Here is a 12,374-nt window from a genome sequence, read left to right as displayed (position 1 = left end):
GGCCCCCATATTAGTCCCAATTTTAAGGACCCCCCATATTAGCTTCCATACTATATGAGGGTCCCCACAATAGTCACCACACTATATGTTGGCCCCACATTAGTACATCAAAACCACAAAAAGAGGACTTGAAAATCCTCCAAAAATCTATAAAAAACACCAAGAAAAAGGCAGAGACACTTACCTGCCCAGGACTCAAAACAAATGCACTAACAGGGCGCAGTGGACCCAATTAAAGATGGCGGTTAAACAGGTGCAGTAATACCGATAAGACAGCCAGCCTACAATCAGGGATTGGCTGTTTGGTACACCAGAAAGATACAGTCTGTAGGCGGCAATGTTCACACACAGGAGATGCAGAGCTCACAGCCTATTAATGACACCCATAGTTTTAGATCAGGCGGGCTGCCCAGTGCTAACTAAAATGCATCCTGTGTGAACAGAGGCCACAGTTTACACAGCCATCTGGGCCCAACTACACCCTGAAAAGATATAAAGTGCAAAAAACACATAGCAATATATGTGCGGTATTATTTGATATTCTGGCCAAAATACGGAAGCTTACAACCCACGACACGGGTCCTCAAAACAAATGCACTAACAGGGCACAATGGACCCAAGTTTTGTGGTTTTGATGTTAGAGTAGGACTCACAAGCGGCCAATCCCCGATTGTAGGCTGGCTGTCTTATCGGTATTACTGCAGCTGTGTAGCCACCATCTTTAATTGGGCCCACTGCGCCCTGTTAGTGCATTTGTTTTGAGTCCTGGGCAGGTAAGCGTCTCTGCCTTTTTATTAGTGTTTTTTATAGATTTTTGGAGGATTTTCAAGTCCTCTTTTTGTGGTTTTGATGTACTAATGTGGGGCCAACATATAGTGTGGTGACTTTTGTGGTTTTAATGTTAGAGTAGGAGTGGGCTTCCGTATTTTGGCCAGAATATCAACTAATACCTCACATATATTGCTATGTGTTTTTGCACTTTATATCTTTTCAGGGTGCAGTTGGGCCCAGATGGCTCTGTAAACTGTGGCCTCTGTTCACACAGGATGCATTTTAGTTAGAACTGGGCAGCCCGCCTGATCTAAGAGTATGGGCGTCATTAATAGGCTGTGAGCCAGATGCTCTGCATCCCCTGTGTGTGAACACTGCCACATACAGACAGTATCTTTTTGTGCACTGGTGTACCAAACGGCCAATCCCTGATTGTAGGCTGGCTGTCTTATCGGTATTACTGCACCTGTTTAGCCGTCATCTTTAATTGGGTCCACTGCGCCCTGTTAGTGCATTTGTTTTGAGGCCTGGGCAGGTAAGCGTCTCTCCCCCCCACATTGGTCCTCAAGTTTTACATTGGCCCCCCATACTGTATGAGGGACTCTAACAATAGTCCCTACACTATATGATGGCCTCCAAATAAGCTCCCATACTGTATGATGGCCCCCCACAGAAGCCCCAAGAGCCCTACTCCCAACTGTATGAGTGCCCACCTCAATGTATGATGCATCCAACAGTCATACAAAATTTTTTAAAATAAAAGTCATATACTCAGTAACTCACCTAACCCATAATCCCGACGAGTTCAGTAGGCAGACTAACTTGTTGATGCCACTGCACTATCGCTCTCAGCCATGGCAGAATAATGCAATTGCCGAAGTGCCAGTGCACTCAAAGGACATCAGAGTTCCAACACGGTGCGATGACTTCACCGCTCTGGGACTCTGACCTTCATGTGCATGCACTGGTGCCTCAGCCATTGCATCATCCTGCCGTGGCTGAGAGTGATAGTGCAGGGAGATTGTCTATCCCTGCTCTACCACAGAGCTGTGTAGCAGAGCTCCGGGTTGTGGGGTTCAGGAGCAACTGCACCCTCCTCCCCACTGGTAGCTATTCTCCTGCTATCTATATATAAAGCTGATTGCATGTGTGTGTGTGTGTGTGTGTATGTATCAAGCCACGCCCACTCCACATAGCCACACTCACTCCACACGCAAAGCCCCGTCCACACGGCCCACATTGTTAGCGCAAACAGGTGGAGACACATTCACCTCGAAAGCCACCCTGCAAAACGTACCGGCTGCAATGTCCCAGCTGCTGCGAGCTACAATCAGGGCCGCCGCATTCAGAGTATCAGTGTGCGGCAGACACAGGCCACATCTAGCTCCGTCGTGTCTAGCATGGAGTTGCTGAAAATGAGAGGCGTAATAGAAAAATGAGAGAAGTGAGTGCTGCTGCAGTATGAGGCTGTGTATAGAGAAATCTGTTCATCTTTGCATCGGAAGGAAAAACCAAAAATGTTGTTTATCAAAAGGCTCTTGAATGAGTTGAAAATAAAATGCTATCAATACTTGGGTAATTAATCAGTTAATTTGTGTTGAAAATCTGTAGTGTTGAATATATAATGTGAAATGTTTTTATGTGCAATATAATCATTATAATTTGTTATAACTAACCACAGTTAGTTACTAAGCCCGGGCAGCGCCGGGCTCTTCAGCTAGTGTGTATATATTTAATTATATATACATTCTAAATATAGTATACATGATATATAAAGAAAATTTTGAATATCCTGTAACTACTACAGAATAGGTTCTAAAATATATCCACAGCTGTATTTCTTGGGATTCCAGATGTGTACCTAATCAGACATGGCTTCTGACTGATCACATAGTACCAGTTATCACTCTCTGGAAAGGAATGCGTCTGCCAGGGATGAGTCTGCAGTGATCCTCCCTCGGCTCTTTCTTCCATATAAGGTTACATGTAAAGCAGGAAGAGTTTGTCGTTACTTGCCTTCCCTGCAGGCTGTCCTCCTCTAACATTCTTACAAGAAAGGAAACAGATTTCAGCATTAACCCTCTGTCTGCACATTCATGGTAACCCCTACTCCCAAACTGATTCCCAGTTTCCTTGTCTTTATCCCTGTACAGTCCACGCCCTGCAGTGTAAGGAGGGTAATTAAGCACAGCAGTACATTTCATTATTCCACACTATTAATACACTGGAAACAACAAAAGAAATACATATGTGCAGGGCGGACATCCCAAGGGCCCAAGTGGTAGAGAGACCACTTCTACCTCCAAAGCAGCACACCGCTTCTGTCATAGACACACAGGGGGAGCATTATGATGCGCTATTGGACTGCAAAGGACCCACATACAAGTCTTGTAAGGAGGCATTCTATCTGTGTTCAACCCTGTATCTGTGAATAGTTGTTTGTATGTGTTAGGCCATGTGCACACGCTGCGGATTCCATTGTGGAATTTTCCGCTGCGGTTTTTACTGCGGATTTATCGCGGTTTTTATTGCGGATTCCGCTGCAGGTTTTCACCTGCAGTTTCCTATTGGAGCAGGTGAAAAACCCCTGCGGATTCTGCACAAAGAATTGACATGCTGCGGAAAATAAACCGCTGCGTTTCCGTGCGTTTTTTTCCGCAGCATGTGCACTGCGGATTTCATTTCCCATAGGTTTACATGGTACTGTAAATGCATGGGAAACCGCTGCGGATCTGCAGCTGCGGAAACGCAGCAAAATCCGCAGCGTGTGCACATACCCTAAATATGCATTAACACATTCATCCATGCAGTGAATTTAAAAAACCTAAATTACCCAAGTTAAAATGTCAAGTTTTGTCACATAAAAAAAAACCATACCAAGAAGAATAATTTCAGAACTTTTTACACCTTTAGGGTATGGCTCCACGGTACGGAGGGGCGGCGGTATCGCCGCAGCGGCGAAGCCGCTCGGCGCTAAGCCCCGCCCCCTTCCTGGGACGCGATCATGCCGGATGTGTTAACTCTTCACATCCGGGATGATCGCTCGCTCCCATAGGGCCCTGTGATATGCCTTGCGGGGACGCTGCGTCCCCGCAAGGTGTACGGACATGCTGCAATCTGAAAAGACGCGCAGCATGTCCGGAGTCGCAGGCCCGCCGCGTGCGGGTTTCCACGCATAGTGGAGACGGGATTTCATGAAATCCCCTCCACTATGCTGGAACATCTGGACGCTGCTTTTTTGACGCTGCAGCTCTGCGCAGCGTCAAAAAAGCTGCGTTTCCTGACCGTGGAAACACACCCTTAATGTCACCTACAATCTGTACAATTCAACTGAAAAACAAACGGAAATCTTTTCAGGTATAAGTAAAAATAAAGAACTAAAAAAATGTGATTGCATAAATATAGACATCCTCTGTTGGATTTACATAGTAACATAGTTATTAAGGTTGAAGGAAGACTTTAAGTCTACGTTCACATTAGCGTTCGGCGCCGCAGCGTCGCCGCATGCGTCATGCGCCCCTATATTTAACATGGGGGCGCATGGACATGCGTTGTGCTGCGTTTTGCGACGCATGCGTTTTTTTGGCTGCAAGCGTTGGGCGCAGCAAACTGCATTTTTTTTGCGTCCAACTTTCGGCAAAAAAGGACGCATGCGTCGCAAAACGCAGCGTTTTAGCGTGCGTTTTGTTGCGTTTTTGTTTGCGTTGTGTGTTGCGTCGCCGACGCTGCGGAGCACAACGCAAATATGAACGTAGCCTTAGTCCATCTAGTTCAACCCATAGCCTAACCTAACATGCCCTAACATGTTGAAAAAAAAACCATGTGGCAAAGAGTAAGCTCCACATTGGGGAAAAAAATTCCTTCCTGACTCCACATACGGCAATCAGACTAGTTCCCTGGATCAACGCCCTATCAAGGAATCTAGTGTATATAACCTATAACATTATACTTTTCAAGAAAGGCATCCAGTCCCCTCTTAAATTTAAGTAATGAATCACTCATTACAACATCATACGGCAGAGAGTTCCATAGTCTCAATGCTCTTACAGTAAAGAATCCGCGTCTGTTATTATGCTTAATCCTTCTTTCCTTCAGACGTAGAGGATGCCCCCTTGTCTCTGTCTCAGGTCTATGATTAAAAAGATCATCAGACAGGTCTTTGTACTGTCCCCTCATATATTTATACATTAAAATAAGATCACCCCTTAGTCTTCGTTTTTCCAAACTAAACAGCCCCAAGTGCAATAACCTATCTTGGTATTGCAGACCCCCCAGTCCTTTAATAACCTTGGTCGCTCTTCTCTGCACCCGCTCTAGTTCAGCTATGTCTTTCTTATACACCGGAGACCAGAACTGTGCACAGTATTCTAAGTGTGGTCGAACTAGTGACTTGTATAGAGGTAAAATTATGCTCTCCTCATGAGCATCTATGCCTCTTTTAATACATCCCATTATTTTATTTGCCTTTGTAGCAGCTACCTGACACTGGCCACTGAATATGAGTTTGTCACCCACCCATACACCCAGGTCTTTTTCATTGACGGTTTTGCCCAGAGTTTTAGAATTAAGCACATAGTTATACATCTTATTACTTCTACTCAAGTGCATGACCTTACATTTATGCCCATTAAAGCTCATTTGCCATTTATCAGCCCAAGCTTCTAGTTTACATAAATCATCCTGTAATATAAAATTGTCCTCCTCTGTATTGATTACCCTGCAGAATTTAGTGTAATCTGCAAATATTGAAATTCTACTCTGAATGCCCCTACAAGGTCATTAATAAATATGTTAAAAAGAAGAGGGCCCAATACTGACCCCTGTGGTACCCCACTGCTAACCGCGACCCAGTCCGAGTGTGCTCCATTAATAACCACCCTTTGTTTCCTATCCCTGAGCCAGCTCTCAACCCACTTACACATATTTTCCCCTATCCCCATTATTTTCATTTTATGTATCAACCTTTTGTGTGGCACCGTATCAAAAGCTTTTGAAAAGTCCATATAAACTACATCTACTGGGTTCTCTTGGTCCAGTCCGGAACTTACCTCTTCATAGAAGCTGATCAAATTAATCTGACATGAACGGTCCCTAGTAAACCCGTGCTGATACTGGGTCATAAAGTTATTCCTCTTCAGATACTCCAGTATAGCATCCCTTAGAATGCCCTCCAGGATTTTACCCACAGTAGAGGTTAAGCTTACTGGCCTATAATCTCCGAGTTCAGTTTTTGTCCCCTTTTTGAATATTGGCACCACATTTGCTATACGCCAGTCCTGTGGTACATACCCTGTTATTATGGACTCTTTAAATATTAGAAATAATGGTCTATCAATTACTGTACTTAATTCCTTCAGTACTCGGGGGTGTTTCCCATCCGCCCCCAGAGATTTGTCAATTTTAGTCAGTTATAGACGCCGCCATACTTCCTGCTGGGTTAAACAGGTGACATTTAATGGGGAATTTTTGTTATTACTGATCATATTGTCTGCCATGGGATTTTCTTGTGTAAATACTGATGAAAAAAAGTCATTTAGCTTATTGGCTTTTTCCTCATCCTCATCCACCATTTCCCCCCACACTATTTTTAAGGGGGCCAATGCAGCGCCCCAGAGTCCTGGTCGTTGCAGTACTGTGGCTCCGCCACTATGGGGAGCTATGGTGCGTCTGATGGCACTGAAGGAGTTCATCGGATCAGGTATCACAGACACCAATACATTTCACAGTCGGGCCTCCGGGGGGAGCTAAGGGTTCTATTCACTAGGCCACTCCCCACCATAGTGGGTAAACTGGGGGTCAGGCAGGAAGTTAGATGAGAAAGCTGACTGGGTTGGAACCAGGCAACACCTTGTGGCAGAGGGTGTTGTGGGGGAAGATACAGTAGGGTCTCTGTCAGGGGTGGGATCCTGACAGAGGCTTGGCAACTTGAACGAACGTAACGGGACCGCGCCTGCTCCGGGTAGCGGCGGTGCCCAAGGAAGGATTAGAGGCGAGATAGATTGTACTGAGTGAGAAACGAGATCACGCAAAAGGAGAAATACCAGTAGGAGTCGTGCTGTAAGACCGAAGCAACATCCTATTGAGGCGCACTACCGGTGGCCGGAACGCCGAGGGAGTATCATAACATTCAGCTTCAAGCAATACTCCAAACAGCGGCAGGACAGTCAGTCTAAGGCGGGCTGTCTAACTTTAATCACCTATGCAGTCTTGGGGGGCAACTTGCGGAGAGGGGCGACTCTAGGGTCCCGGAAGAGCTCCGAGCCTACCCGTCAAACGGGTGCCGTCCCAACCAGAACACCAGGGAGAGACGGAGGATTAGCAGAACATCATCTAATCGAGTTGTGAGGGAACTTAAGAAACAGACACAACAGTTGTGGGGACTTTCTGTAAGCACAGCAGGGAAGGACCACAACACATAGCGCTAGAAGGAAGGCACAGATTTCCACCTGCTAAGAGAACTCTGGAGGTGCCATTGGACCGGCCGGACTTGCGCAGCCTGGTAATCCGGATTCCGGACTGAGGACCCAGAGACCTTCAGTAAAGAGGTAAAGAGACTGCAACCTGGTGTCCTCGTTATTTGCTGCACCGCACCACCACAGCATCACCACCACCTACATCTGTCACATCATTCACTGTGCGCCCCTCGGCAGGGTCACGGACCGGGGCCTAGCCACCGTGACAACCCCAGAGCAGAGACTCAGAGGCCCGGTACCGGGTACCCCTCGGCCCTGCGGCAGTGGGGGCGCTACACCAACACTTTCATTTTTTAGTTTCTTACTATTTATGTAGTTAAAGAATATTTTGGGATTATTTTTACTGTCTCTGGCAATGAGTCTCTCTGTCTCAATTTTTGCTGCCTTGATTTGCTTTTTACAGAATTTATTTAATTTTCTGTATTTATTTAATGCCTCATCACTACCTACTTCCTTTTAATTCTCTAAATGCTTTCTTTTTGTCACTTATTGTGCCCCTTACAGCTCTATTTAGCCATATTGGTTTCCTCCTATTTATAGTATGTTTATTCCCATATGGTATATACTGTGCACAGGTCCTATCCAGGATGCTAATAAACGTCAACCATTTTCTTTGTGTATTTTTGTGTCTCAGGATATCGTCCCAGTTAATTGCACCAAGATCCTCTCTCATCCGTTGGAAATTTGCCCTCCTGAAGTTTAGTGTCCTTGTCACCCCTTTACTACACATCTTATTAAAGGATACACGAAAACTTATTATTTTGTGATCACTATTCCCCAAGTGACCCCCCAACCCTTATATTTGATATGCGGTCTGGCCTGTTGGTTAAAATTAGGTCTAGCAGTGCCCCCCTTCTTGTTGGGTCCTGAACCAGTTGTGAAAGGTAATTGTCTCTCATAGTTGTCAAAAACCGATTACCTTTGCTGGAACTGCAGGTTTCTGTTCCCCAATCTATTTCAGGGTAGTTGAAGTCCCCCATAATAATGACTTCTCCTTGAGTCGCAGCTTCATCTATTTGCTTTACAAGGATATTCTCCATTGCTTCCATTATTTTTGGAGATTTATAACAAACCCCTATCAGTAATTTATTATTTTTTCCCACTCCCCTTATCTCCACCCACAGGATCTCAACATTTTCATTAAATTCACCTATATTATCACGCCGGATGGGTTTTAAGGACGATTTTACATACAGACACACCCCTCCCCCTCGCTTATCTGTACGGTCATTTCTGAAAAGGCTATAGCCCTGCAAGTTAACAGCCCAGTCATGGCTCTCTTCCAGCCATGTTTCAGATATCCCCACCATGTCATAATTATGCTCCAACAACATTAATTCTAATTTGTCCATTTTGTTGGCGAGGCTTCTGGCATTAGTATACATGCACTTGATGTTCCTCTCTGTACCTCTATTCTTTCTTAAATTATTAACTGTTCTAACCCCACCTCCCATGCCACCGCCAGCCCCAACTTCCTTATTTGTGCCCAGGTCTCTATCTGCCCTATCTTCCTCTCCTATAAATTGAATACCCTCCCCCCCAATCTCTTAGTTTAAACATTCCTCCAACCTTCTAGCCATTTTCTCCCCCAGCACAGCTGCACCTTCCCCTTCCCCATTGAGGTGCAGCCCGTCCCTAGCGTAGAGCTTGTAGCCCACTGAGAAGTTGGCCCAGTTCTGCAGGAACCCAAACCCCTCCTTCCTACACCAATTCTTGAGCCACTTATTAACCTCCCTAATCTCCCGTTGCCTCTCTGGCGTGGCACGTGGTACAGGCAGTATTTCGGAAAATACCACGTTAGAGGTCCTTGCTTTCAGCTTGCAGCCTAATTCCCTGAAATCATCTTTAAGGACCTTCCACCTACCTCTAACTTTGTCATTTGTGCCAATGTGCACCATGACCGCTGGGTCCTCACCAGCCCCTCCCAGTAATCTGTCCACCCGATCAGCGATGTGTCGGACTCAAGCGCCAGGTAGGCAGCACACCGTCTGACAATCCCTGTCTTTATGACAGATTGCCCTATCTGTTTCCCTAATAATTGAGTTCCCCACTACCAGCACCTGTCTGGCCTGCCCTGCTCTCCTATTTCTCTCCTTACTGTAGCAGTCACTTCTCCGGCTTTCAGAGGACATGCCTGGCTGCAGCAGTGCTACCCCTGTACTGGCACCCCCCTCATCTGCCAACTTAGCAAACTTATTGGGGTGTGCCAGATCAGGACTAGCCTCCCTGGCACTCTTCCCTCTACCCCGCTTTCTGAATGTCACCCAGCTAGCTACTTCACTGTCCTGCAGCTCCATCCTACCATGCCCCCCTCATCTATCCCATTGAGCGTCTGCTCAGTGAGCAGAAGACTCCTTTCCATATTGTCTATGGATCTCAGTGTTGCCAGCTGCATATTTAGATCCAGAATCTGGGCTTCCAAATGCTCAACGTGCTCACATCTCGCACAGCAGTATGCACCCTCGACAGGCTAATCAAGGACTGCATACATGTGGAAAGATGTGCACTGGATGGCATTAACAATAGTGGAGCACATTTCCTAATGGGGACTGCACCAGACAGAAACGTTAAATAAAAGTAAATACAAAGTATTAATAAAATACAGACAGCAATTCCTCCCTTGGAAACTCCCTGAATCCAAAGTCACTGAATCACAAGTCACACTTACCGCCGTTCACACTTAGGCTCAGGTCACACTCACTAAGCTGAAGATTTAAAGAATATTTTTTTTTCCTCTTTCCCCTCAGCAGCAATCCACCTTGCTGTTCAATGCACTTCCAAAAAGGATTTGAGCCCCAAACAGCTGCCCCTCATAAACCCTTGATTTTGAGCCCCCACCCCAAATTAACCCCTTGTGAATATAGCTACTCCCAATTCAGCAACTCACACCAATTCACACAGGTATTTGTTAAAAGCTTTCCAAATACCTCGTCACTGAATCACAAGTCACACTTACTGCCGTTCACACTTACGCTCAGGTCACACACTTAGCTTGCTCACACTCACTAAGCTGAAGATTTAAAGATTTTGCCCCCCCCCCCCCCCCTCAGCAACAATCCACCTTGCTGTTCAATGCTCTACCAAAAAGGTAGATCTTGGCTAGGGCTGGGACATACCAAAACAATTCTTAAAGTGAACCTGTCATCAGGATTTTTCTAAATTCACACTTGACATTTTTGCTGCGTTTTTTTTTTCTGCCACAAAATCTGCACTCTTGGCATAAAAGAAGCAGCATCAAAAACCACATGATTTGGTGCGCTTTTTGGTGCAGTTTTTGCTCCGTTTTTTGCTCCTTTTTTCAGGATCCCAAAGTTCAGCTTTGTTTACACCTCAGAAGAATGAACACAGATCACCAATAGAAGACATATGTTTCGGGTCGGTTATCACCGACCCCGCTTTTGCGATCGCCGGTAATTAACCGTTTACCGGCGATCGCAAAAAAAAAAAAAATCCGGACTTGCGTTTTCTTTCTCTCCCCTCTAATGTGATCGCACATTAGAGGGGAGAGAAATAGGGTCCCCCGAGCCCCCCACGGTACCTTATGTACCGAAAGAGGTGCCCCCCCGGTCCCCGACCCTCCTCCTTCTTCTCTGGGCTCCAAAATGGCGGGCGCATGTGCAGATGCGCCCGCCAAAACTTAGCTTCCCCCGCAGTGTATTGGGGTCCCCCCTGGAGCGATCGCAATCCCGGGGGTCTTTACAGACCCCCGGGGTTGCGATCGCTGCATATAGCTTGTAAAAAAAAAAGTTTGCTTTGCATTTCTCTCCCCTCTGATGTGATCGCACATCAGAAGGGAGAGAAATAGAGTCCCCCGAGCCCCCCACCATACCGCCTGTTGTGTCCCCCTGTCCCCGGTCCAAGGTCCTCGGTCCCAGGTCTTCAGCCCACAGCTCCTTGCCCCCCTTCTTCTTCTCTGCTGGAAGAAAATGGCGGGCGCATGCGCAGTGCGCCTGCCATGATCTGCCAGCAGAGACCCAGCAACCTGTGAGAATTTTTTCATAGGCTGCTGGGTTTTGATTACTGTGATATGTCCTATCACAGTGATCAAAACCCCAAATGTTTGATAAACATGGCAGCACTTGGGATGTACCTCTCTCTTCTCTCCTTGTAGTTGTTCTGGGAGAGAAGAGAGAGAGACTACATTTCAAGCGCTGCCCTGTCAGTGATAAAAAAACACATTTCTATATCCAATAGGTACACAAAAATATAAAATTAAGGGCGCTGCATAACACGTATACGGATTAGCCTGCTGCAGCAAATATAAGGACCCAACTACCAATTGGTCCTAGTAATAGGCCAATTGCCACATATATAACGTATGTATGTATATATATCTGCGCTGCAGGTATAGTCCAGAACACAATTCACCAAATGGTAATAGAAGAGTGCCGTATGTTTACCTTTCTGGTGTAGTCACAGCGTTATTCATAGAAGCACTTGTCCAAAGGTCCTGTTAGTTTTCAGATGGTTACAAAGAAATGTTCATGCTAAAATTCCTACAACGATCCACAATATTTCCAAGACACAGGATGTGGGGTATTAGCCTGTCCCGGCCGGTGACAGTCCCCTATTCCGTTATAGATAGTCCACTCGCTTCGGTTAGAAGCAGCACACACTTGCTTTAATAGCTTACCGGCGAGGTGCAGTACAACTGCAGGACCTCGCGTGACGTCACAAACACGTGATATATCACGTGATCGGCTTTCAAAGAAGGTACGGAGCGCACCACAGACCAAGATGAATCTTGGTCTGTGGTGCGCTCCGTACCTTCTTTGAAAGCCGATCACGTGATATATCACGTGTTTGTGACGTCACGCGAGGTCCTGCAGTTGTACTGCACCTCGCCGGTAAGCTATTAAAGCAAGTGTGTGCTGCTTCTAACCGAAGCGAGTGGACTATCTATAACGGAATAGGGGACTGTCACCGGCCGGGACAGGCTAATACCCCACATCCTGTGTCTTGGAAATATTGTGGATCGTTGTAGGAATTTTAGCATGAACATTTCTTTGTAACCATCTGAAAACTAACAGGACCTTTGGACAAGTGCTTCTATGAATAACGCTGTGACTACACCAGAAAGGTAAACATACGGCACTCTTCTATTACCATTTGGTGAATTGTGTTCTGGAC

The sequence above is a fragment of the Ranitomeya variabilis genome, chromosome 8, assembly GCF_051348905.1.
Source record: "Ranitomeya variabilis isolate aRanVar5 chromosome 8, aRanVar5.hap1, whole genome shotgun sequence".
Classification (NCBI taxonomy): domain Eukaryota; kingdom Metazoa; phylum Chordata; class Amphibia; order Anura; family Dendrobatidae; genus Ranitomeya; species Ranitomeya variabilis.
The sequence above is the reverse complement of the archived record's forward strand: the minus strand, read 5'-3'. Positions refer to the sequence as shown.